The following is an 11,377-nucleotide window of genomic DNA, read 5'->3' on the forward strand; positions in this document are numbered from 1 at the left end:
GCAGGTTTTGTAATGAGATACATAACCTACTAGGGGAGGTATACCACCATGTTTAAATATCATTTCAGAATATTGGCTCACCTCTGGTTCCCAAAGGCGGAAGCCTTCTCAATGAATATGCCTTTCTTCCTGTTTAAGGAGTCTCCAGCAGATGTCGCACTCTGCTCAGCGTTTGCGACAAGTGGCGGCAGTCATTACCAACCATGGTCTGGTTCGGTTGTTAGTCATGCATGCAATCGGTCGACTTCAAATCACGTGGGAAACATTCTAGGATTCTACAAAGGAAGAGATAGCAGCTACTAGAGCCGCTAGAGAAGAAGAGCTGGAAGCGATGGAGGAAGGAACTGGAGCAGAGGATGAATACATAGATCAAGAGGAACCAGAGGAAATGGAGATGGAACCCGAGGGGCTGGAACAGAATCAGGAGCGTGAACCAGAGAGGATAGTCGAGGCTGCTCCACAAGAACCAGCCTCAACCGCGGAACCGATAGAAGAAGAAGTGTTGTAGCAAGGGGCCAATATAGAAAGGGCCACTAGCACCACGACCGAGGCTGTCTCTCAAGAACCAGCCTCGACCATGGAGCTAGTGGAGCAAATCAGCAGCACTATAATAAGCGAAGAGGGACCACATCAGGCTGAGGTGGAGGAATTCGTTAATATTGCGGCTGGGGGTGTCCCACAAGAACCACCCTCGACTGTAGAACCAATGGAGGAAGATGAACCAAGACGAGAGGGGCCCAAAGCTGAAAGAACCGTGGGGCCAACAGAAGAAGAGGCTATGGGTATAATGGATGGAATTGATGTGATGATGCAAGAATCCATTTGTATTAATGTTGTGCTGGAAAAAACAGTGCTAGCATCGTCTGTTTAAGAATTGTTGGATACGGAAGGTGGTGTTACACAAGAACCACCATCAACCTGTTCGACCCTGGAGACTACAGAGGAATTAGATGTTGGGATTGACGTTGTTCCACAAGAACTAGCATCAACCTCAAAACATGGGGACTGCACAGGCAGGGGTTTTAACCCAGAGCAGAGACGTTGCAGACAGAGGGAAAGAGCCCGAGGCCACAACTGGGGCCGAGATAGATTAGGTAGGAAAATTCTTTCAATTTTCCTCTTACTTCTCCATTCCAAAAGGGGCAAGGGTGTCTCGCTCCGCCCGACACACAGAGGAGGATGTGGTCGTTCCACCGATTTTGAAGTATGATGGGTCAAATAAGGAACTAGCTGCCACAGGTTTATTGGCCGCAGATCTCCACAGAGACCTTTCCCAGGAACCCAGAATAGAGGAAGAGGCAGATGTTTTTGAAACGAGGGAACCTGGAAGGGAAAGTTTGGCTGAACCACCAATGGACATCCATCGAGTGAGCCCGCCACCTATTGAGATAGCTTCACAGCAGGACGAGGCAGGAGACAGTAAGGAAGTGGCTGCTCCCCAGGAAGAGAGACCAAGCAAAGAAGCCCCGTCGATTAACCCTGTGGATACTCCCTCGAGTAATCCACCACCTGTCGAACCGGCTGCAGTACCAGATGAGGTGGTGGTCAAACAAGAATGGGTAGAATTGTGTGAACAATGAAGGCTGCCTATGAAGCAGAAATATCAGCTGCAATTCAAAGAAACGATGCGGCTCAAAACAGAGGTTAAGAGGCTGAGAAAACAGATGCACCGGTTGAAGAAACAGGTGAAGAAATACAAGCGGTGGGCTAAGAAGCCCAAAACCACGATGGTCAAAGCAGGGACACAGGTAGATGGAGTGGCAACAACTTCTGTTGCCACTCAGACAAACCCGATAGAATATTTGTTTGAAGGCCGTGAGTTTTCTTTGACGGCTGAGGTACAAACCTGGAAATCCACCGCGGCGCGATATCGGAATGAAGTGAAGAAAGCCCAAGAACAAGCATCCACAGCAATATTTGAATATGTGGAGCACATTGATATAATTTGATTGAGGCATGCAAAGCAGAAACTCAAGGTGGAGTGGCTGGAAAGGTAAGTAGCAGAGTTGAAAACTGATTAAGAGAAAATGCTCCATTTAGCACAGGAAGTGATGGCATGTCGCCCTCCCACTTCTAGTTACTCTTTATTTTTGCATGAACGCTTTCTTTTCTTTTGTTTGGAAGCATACAGAAAGAAATTAGTCACGATATTGACGACGGTATACAGTTCCTCGAGATATTGAGAGCACATGATGTGCCAACTCAGCATTTGATGTGTGAGCTTTACATGCATGGGTATCTCTTGAGTGTTGAGAGAGAATTTAATCTGGTTACATATGTGGGGGACATTCATTTAAGCGACCTCACCTCTTACACTTTTAATCAGATAAGCTGGCAGAAGGCTTCTAACACATTCGAGTCAAATCAGGCCACGAAGCCTTTTATGGTAAGAGGAGAACCCGAGAGATCAGTGACTATGTATAATAAGCACACTACATTTTTGGAAATTATGGGAAATAAGGAATAGATGCTGAGGACACAAAATTAGTGCATCGATCTCTGTGTCAAACAATTGGTCACGTTTCAAGTTGAGGCCCTAGATAGTTGTCAGAAAAGGTGGATGATGTCACCCACATCTGTCCGGACAGAGAACCGTTTGGAGCACCAAATTTTGCACGAGCACTCAGCAGGGTGCCAAGATATATGGCGTGCATCCAAACATGTGGGGTCCGGTGGATGGGAATTCGATTTCAGTACCCTGTACTATGGTTGCCAGCAGAGCACTACACCCTAGCCTATAATGTACCAAATGATAGGTGGAAGGAAGTTCTTCTCTCAGAGGGGTTTAAGGTCCCAAGAACAGAAATGGCCGAGGAATACGCTCTTGCCCGGCTTCAGGAATAACACAGCCTATCCAACCCAGACCTGCGAAGATGGCGAGCTGCACGAGGGCGTGCAAAATGCTAGCTGGGGGGAGATGTTGGGCACCAAATTGGCCTATCTTTTCCCTGCATTTCCACTCCTCTTTTCATCCCTTTTGTATTCATTCGCATATATTTATTGTGTAAAACTATGAGGTAATTCCCCTTTATCGTCTCTTGGGATATTTAATTAATGAAGTAGAGTCATGAGGGTTTTACCTATGTGAACCACTAAAACATGTTATGACCACAGATTATGGAGCGCAGGTGTTGACCGCACGGCATATCGCAGTAGTTTCGCAATTCACAACAGCTGATCGACCACGATGAAACAGCATAACTGATTTGCAGCTATTCTCAACCCGTTTTTGGATCATTCCTGTTCTTTCTCTCTCAGCGCTAGTGCTGTGATGGAACTGATGTATATCTTTGGGCATATAGTTGCCAAGTTTTGGGGAGAGATGTTATTCCCCTTTGTACTGTATAAAAGACGGGTCATTCCTGTATCAGGAGTTAGTTAGACCCTGCATTGTATTGTAACAACATTATTCATATTAATAAGATACAAACCTTTTTTCTAATCTATCATTCACTGTGAGTAATGCAACCCTGATCAGAGAGTTGGGCCTGCTCCTCTGATCAGGTGCTGCGTGTCTCCTTGTTTTGTGTGTATTGTTTATTGCTGTGTTTATTTCTTGATTGTGGTTGCAGATTCTTTAGATAACTGTAAATACCTTTTTAAGTTCTGCAGTTGAGTTTCTATTTCTGTTTTAGCAATGCTTTGATTGGTAATCACGAACCCTTGGTCAGTGACAGATTGTAACCTTGTCCCTGCATATACCTTGCGTGTTGCCTTAAAAAGAATACGCACCCGGATTGATCCATTAATGTAGGAAAAGGGGTGGATAAATTGTTCATACCTGGACACCAACACTTTGACCTCTAAGTTATATCATTTTTTTATTTTTTACTTTTTATGTTACAATTTATTTTTTTATTTTTTAATAAAATAACTATTTACAAAAATAAGGGAAAAAATAGATAAAAAAAGTTACAGGGTCGTTCTTATTTTATTTCTTTTATACATATAATAAAAGATTGTGTTCATGTGCTCAACCATGGCAGAGCATTGTTGCATAATTAGGGTTTATATATGTTGGTTTATAATATAAATCGTTTGGATTTAAACTTTGTAGGGTTTAATTTGATTCATAGAGTTTATAATAATAGTAATAATAATAATGATTAATATATTAAATAAATATTAATATATTAATAAATAATAATTAATATGCCCACGGGGCTTTGGATTGACGGTGAATGGGTGCGTTGTTAAGGCACTCCTTGCGATAGGTCACTGGTTCAAATCCCCGTGGGTGCGTAGGTTAGTCTTAGCAAAAAAAAAAAAAATAATAATAATTAATATATTAACAATGATAATAATTTTATGGGGTGGCAAGAGGGGGAGGGATTCTCATTAATCCCGAAGGAATCATAGAAGATAGATACGCCTGGGGATTGGGAAAGAAGACAAATAATCAAGCTGAGGCTTATGGATTGTTCCTCGGTCTCACCTTGGCTTAGAAAAAAAGAATCATGGATATGAATATCCTAGGGGACTCCCTTCTGATCATAAAGCATATGAACCACAACTCGACAACTCAGAACAATAAATTGAATCAAATCCTCAGGAGAGCCCAGGGAATGCTACCTCACTTTGGACAATTAAAGTTTTTTCACATCCTAAGAGGTCAAAATAAGGAAGCTGATAAACAAGCGAACTTTCCCTGCAAGATGAAAGAAGAAAGCAGTGAGGTGAACGGTATAGCGGGACATTTTCCTATCCCCTAAATACTTATGTGAAAATCCAAAACTTGATAGTTAATTTTGAATCTTGCATTATAAATCGAAATAATAAGATGAAAAATAGGGAGATCAAGTGGTTTATAAGTCTTGTCATCTCCCTCATGGCTCCCTCATGGCATCCCCCTCTTTTTTCACTCCTGCCTCTTCACCCTCCGCCTTCCCTCCACCTCCCCCTCTTCCACCTCCCCCGCCACATCACCCTCCTTTCTAGGCCGCCAAGACCACCTTTGCTACTCAACCCTCTTCACCCTACTTCGTATCCTCCCCTCCATTGTCACATATACCCTCTCATCTCATGCCCCCTCTCCCGCCTCGTGGTGTCTCTCCTCAATGTGACATGTTATTTCATTTGCCGTGTGCTTGCTGTCCTAAGATGGTTGTAACACTTGGAGTTGGCTTGTACTTAAGTGTGGGAGCTTTGGTGCTCGCTTCTCAGATCAGGCTCCGTAGCAGGGGCATTCAAGGAAAAAACATGTGAATTCCCTCTGAACGAGATTGACATTTAATCCATCTGAGCTGGTGTAGACAGTTTGTGAGGGGGACGGTGAATTTGGACAAGCCATAAGTCGTTTCAGCAATCAAGTGCATTATGGAGGAACAATGGGATGCAAGAGGTAAGCGCACAGTCCCACACTTCCGCATTTGGCTAAGGCTAAAAAAATTATATATAAGGAGGCATAATGGTTTGATCTTCTGCCAAAAGAGTGGGTCTATCTCAGTCCTGGTCGTAATTGGCTCAAGGACCCTGTGGCAGGGTCTGGGAAGTTAGGGTATCAAGGGGTTTTTCATGGCAGTGGGATTAGAGGGAAGTCCCCCTCAGGAGTGTGAGCTAGTATCTGTAAAGGGGGTCAATTTCAGTACATTTGAAAAGGGTGAAACAATTGAGGGGCTCTGTGATTATCCTTTTTGTGTGGTCTTTGATGGGCTCTGTGTTTATCCTTTCTGTTATGGTAATCCTTTCTATTAGTGCCATCAATTCTTTTCATGGATGCAATGAGTCATATCCATGAGGTGGCCTTAGTTTCAAGTTCCTGGGGCCGTCGTTGCCCTCGTGTCAAGGAACATGTTGAACTTAGGGAGGGGTTGGTGGTTATGCAAATATGCAGATTGAAAAGAACCTGAAGATTCGTCAATTGGAGGATGAAATTGGCACTCTCTGAAATCAAATTGAGGACCTCAATCAAACTAGAAGAAAAGAACTCTCGCTCTGATGAAGACACTACTGGAATTAATCTCAATTGTTGAGCTGCAATGGAGGATTAGCTAGCCCCTTGTGTTTTTTTTTATGACAAAATATAAATGTATTTTGCTTTTGAATGAGTTATGTAGGGTATATACCGCTAATCAAGTAGATATGTGGTTTTTTGTAATTTTGGAAAAGAATTGGGTGTGGATGAACACTATGAAAATATGGATGGAATTTCAATCAATCTATAATTCTCCCGGTTTTCAATGGTGGATTAATACAATCCTTCTACTCTTTACTGTTAAAAAAAATATTTTTAATATTTTTAATTAATAATAATAATAACAAATTCTGCTTTTTTCATCCACATTTACTAATGTGGTTTATTTAAATAAATATGGCTATGCTAGTAATAAAATTCTTAAGTGAAAATATGGCTATGCTAGTAATAAAATTCTTAAGTGAAATGTACAGGCATCCACATTGAAACTATCTACTTTCATCATCGTTGTTGTTTATTTGGTAGATGTGCATTTTTCATCTACATTTACTAATGTGGTTTATTTAAATGTGGTTATGCTAATAATAAAATTCTTACATGAAATGTATAGGCATCCACATTTAAACTAACTACTTTCATCATAGTTGTTGTTTATTGAGTAGATGTGCACTTTTCATCCACATTTACTAATACAATTTATTTAAATAAATGTGGTTATAATCATAATAAAATTCTTAGATGAAATATACAGAAATCCGCATTGAAATTATCTACTTTCATCACAGCGGTTGTTTATTATTTGGTAGATGTGTTTAGAGGGTTTTTTTACATATTTTTCCGTTAAATTTACCTAGTAACCTTATTCACAGCAGTAGTTACCTGGTAACAATGTGTGATATTGTATTCCAAAATAGATTGTTAAAAAAGCTATTTCACGGACTTTGTTCAAAAACTCCCAAACATATAATAGTGAAGACAACGCCAACGAAAATGCCAAATTGTTACAGCTTTCCATGCAATTGTGAATGCTTTTCTAGTTTTTTTCGATAGCAAATGTTGCAGTGTTTATCAGTTTCACTGTATTGTTGCCCAAAACAAGGATTACTTGTCACCCGTTGCAGCAGTTATGTGAGCCAGCAAGCCATGAAGGTGGGTTGGCTGTCTTCATTCATTATGATTGCTCCTGCGTGTTTCTGGGGCGTATCGAAGTCGATAGAGGCGTAGATTTCCCTGCCAGAGCTGGTACAACATCTCAATTATCATTTCTAATTCCGACATGGTTTCCTAATCTGATGCGGACTTGTCATTTCCATATTCACATCAATAAACGCTGGTTTCGTATGTATTTATGGCCGATATGTACGATAATCTCGGCCAAATAATATGTATTTATTTTATATTTGATACCCAGCCTTTCTCAGTATATGGAGGTGACAGATTCAGCTTCTATGGTTATTTTCAGTTTTATACCATTACACACTGGGCGTACCAAGTAGTTATGAGTGGATTCTGATTTTCGCCTTGGCTTCATCAATTTCCAGAAAATTAAATCACTCAGAACTCTTATGGAAAATTATGACATCAGTACTCTGTTGCCATCCTGTTCGTCCAACTCTTCCAACCCTAAGGGCGATTGCCATTGCAATTTTAGTAACAAACAAAGCACAGTCATTCCTTACAAAAATAAGGACACCCACCTGATTTTCCAATTCTACGTTTTATTAGGGACAGCCATACCGCCACTTTTCCCAATGTTTATTTTGGAAAATCTGCAAGTAAAAATCACTGCTCCTAAAATTTGCAGTTTCAATTATTAGAAACTGTAATCATAGAGATAGCGGATCATTATAAGTTGAAATACTTGCTTAAGGAATTCAGCAATCTCAGATTCAAGGAATTCAGGGGGAGTCGCTGAAAACAAAATGATATGAATACCTTACTTTTTATATTCTTGGATTATTGCAAGTTTTTGAAATCCTTATTTGAAGTATTCAGCGATGTCAGATTCATGGAATTCAGGAGGAAGTCGCTCAAAACAAAATGATATGAATACATAACCTTTTATATCGCAATTTCATGTCATGTATCCACTAAAAAAAATAAAAAAATTCTACACTGGTATATAATAAATCCTATAGAGAAATGGAGTCAATGTAATTTTGTATTTTAATTGCACTTTATATATAGACGTATTCACAATTATCCCAAACATTATATATATATCTAAATGCACTTTATATAACTTACAAAACATCATTCTAACATTATGATCTTTGATAATTTAAGGTTTGCGTTACCATATCTTTCACATTATTCGGGGCTGGATTATCTCTGTACTTTGCATATGGATATTTATGTGGTTGACAAAGTTCATATTAATTCTAACTATTATTACTTTAGTACTCCCAAGCCTTTGCCAACGCAGTTCTCGGTATCACTGCTATCCACTTGCTAGTTGGTCGTCCCTCCTCGGCATCCTCGCTTGATCAACGGTTCAGCTGTTCTGAATGCATTCGACGGTGGAAACTCCTTTTTGCAACTTGGGTTAAGCTAGGAGGTGAGTTTACGATTTCATTTGTTGAATTTCTGGTGTACTAATGCTTGGTGATCCCCTGAAACGGTTAGACTTATCTTATGAACCCTTACAAGGTTTCCAAGTGATTCCTTGCAACTGGAAGGCGATTCCCCTGGTTTGTCTTCGACGGAGAACCTGGTCCACTGCGCATTCCTGACAGGTACCATAGGTTATTTGACTGTAATGTATTATCGCTGGGTTTGCAACCTTATTCACAGTTTTCTAATGATTATGTTTTATGGTTTTGGTCGCAGGTGTCTTCGGAGGTTCTTTGGTGTTCCGGCTATGAAGCGTGACACTGCCTCCGATGCACTGTCACGGTGCTATGTCATGTTTTACGTAGTGGTTCCGGGTATGTGAATGAATTATCCTCTTCTCTACTGCGATTCCTGAACTTCGGAGAATAATGAAAACTATTCGAGGGTTTTTCTTTTCTAGTGATTAGTTTAGGCTCTGGTTGAGCTACCTCTGCCGAGGTTCTAACCTCATGGGTTCAGAGTTATATGCAATCTCGCTCTATTATTTTGTTTAGTTTGGATGGAAACCCAACCCCTATGGCATTTTAACATTTATGCTTGTAAATATATAATAGTTGAGGGTTTATCTTTCTGTTTCTCATAGCAGTTATTGTTTCTTTGCAAATCTTCTTGGATTTCCGACTTGGTTGCTAAAATCCTCTCAATTCTGGTTATTTTATCCCATAAATGTATTGCTAAGACGCTTACTATGGAATCATAAATATTTTGTTTGCTATTTATATTTGTGTAGTTATGGCGTTGAATGTATTTTTCGCATTGCTAAGACGCTTACTATGGAATCATAAATATTTTGTTTGCTATTTATATTTGTGTAGTTATGGCGTTGAATGTATTTTTCGCTGGCCCATGGAGGCATGGTGTTTACTTGGCACTACCAGAACTTGTTAAGAGTAGTAAAGCTTGACTCTTTTATTCCAAGGATTAAAATGCTACATTTTGGGGAGATTTCTGGCTTTGTTTCATATACCCTTACTTGGATTTCTGGCAATTTATTAGTCATAATTATTAACTTTAATGCAAGCACAGTCGTTTTGGGAAGGTCTTTGTTCCTGACCTTACTGAATTCGACAGTCACTACCTATGTAGGAACGAATGCCATTTATGCATAATTAATGCGTTAATTGAGATGGGTCTCGTTACCATTTCGAGGGTCTCAAACCATTAAGCAGTAGTTATGAAGATCTGTTATTTTTAATTCATATCGTTTCGTTGAGGCCGTCGTCTAAATTATGGTGGTTCAAAAATATTTCCTTCATGCTTTCGTAGGGTTAGATTTTGGTTCCATCCACAAATGACCATTCTATAGATTTATTGTTTTATTGTTTCCAAAATGAATGGTTTAAGCTATAGGATTTTCCTTTCTACTGTATTGCTCTGTTTTTCCGCGAATGTTAACTATATTTCAGTTATTTCTTCACATGTAGAAGCTGAATTGAAATATTTCTTTTAATTTGGTAAATATTTTCCAATCAATGTTGCACTAATCGTTATTGGGATAATATCGGCGAGGAAAAAATCTGAAAAAATCATAATTATGGAGAAAAAATCGTTTGATACAAATATATATATATATATATATATTTCAATTTTTTTAATATCTAAACCATTTACAACATAAAATAAATACATTGACACATAAATATGATAAAATAACTAATATATAAGATGTTTAATATCATTTCTAGTGCTAAAATCACACATAACAGTGAATCATGTCCTAAATAGTAAGTCCTGACTCCTGAGTCCCAACTTAGCCTCAAAATATCAACAAAAAATATAATAATATATCTCATGAGTCATAATGCCATATACAATAAAATGAACAAAATAACTAAATTCTAATACTATTGATTTCCTCTACCCCTCTTGCGTTAAAATGCCACAACGTTCCCTTTCCCTCTAGATGTAGATGTTGGTGCTGGTGGAGTTGGCAGTGGAGTCTGCTATGCTCTAGAAGCTGAAGAACTAAAAGTAGGAGCTATAGGAGGTAGACCACTTCCTCTACTGGTGGCAAGGGCAGCCCGGGCAAGTGGTGTCACCTCCTCCTTCTGTGCCTCCTCCTCCTTCCCCTCCACTACATCCTGCACTAACCAATCATCAGCAAACTCCATGAGAGGCCTCTCGACCTCAACCCTCTATGCAGTAGTGGTGTCAATCCCATCCAAGGAGATGGCCTCCATATCAGGTGTCCTCTCAAGTTGCCTCACCCGCAATCGAAGAGTGTAATAGACGTAGACCATGTCATTAAGTCGTTGGGACTCCAACCTGTACAAAGATCATGAAATAATAATTAATAATTAAAAAAAAAAAATATTGTTTAATGAATTCAAAAATTAATTTGGAAATTTGAAATATTTTAAATGTTTAAGTGTTAACATGTTGCGCTTCTTGTTGTGTATTTTTCAAATACACTCCAATTGCGCTCACATCCTGAGGAGCTACATGTTTGGTTGAGGTTTCGAATGGCAAGCTTTTGCAGAAGGGGTACCCTGGCACCATTCATCTACAACAAAATTACAAAAAAAAAATTTAAATAAACATAAGAAAAAAATGGAATTTGAAAAGACAATGAAATTTGAAACAAAGTTACAAACCAAAAAATCCCTGGCATTTTAATCGTCCTATCAGTCACAACAATGTGAAAGCCAAATGTGCCACCTGCCATCCTATATGTCTCAATTTCTTTAGAGATCTATGTACGTTCTGCTGGAGATCACACCATCTTCTGGACACAGGATAATAATCCATCCATGATCTCAGCATCAAATACAAACCCACATGCGTAAGAAAATGTGAGGTTCAGGAAAATCCCAACAGCATGAATGGGACGATGGAGTGTGTTATTCCATC

This window comes from Pinus tabuliformis, chromosome 6 (genome assembly GCF_031772625.1).
Source record: "Pinus tabuliformis cultivar Carrire ecotype Pingquan chromosome 6, CPIR1, whole genome shotgun sequence".
NCBI classification, from domain to species: domain Eukaryota; kingdom Viridiplantae; phylum Streptophyta; class Pinopsida; order Pinales; family Pinaceae; genus Pinus; species Pinus tabuliformis.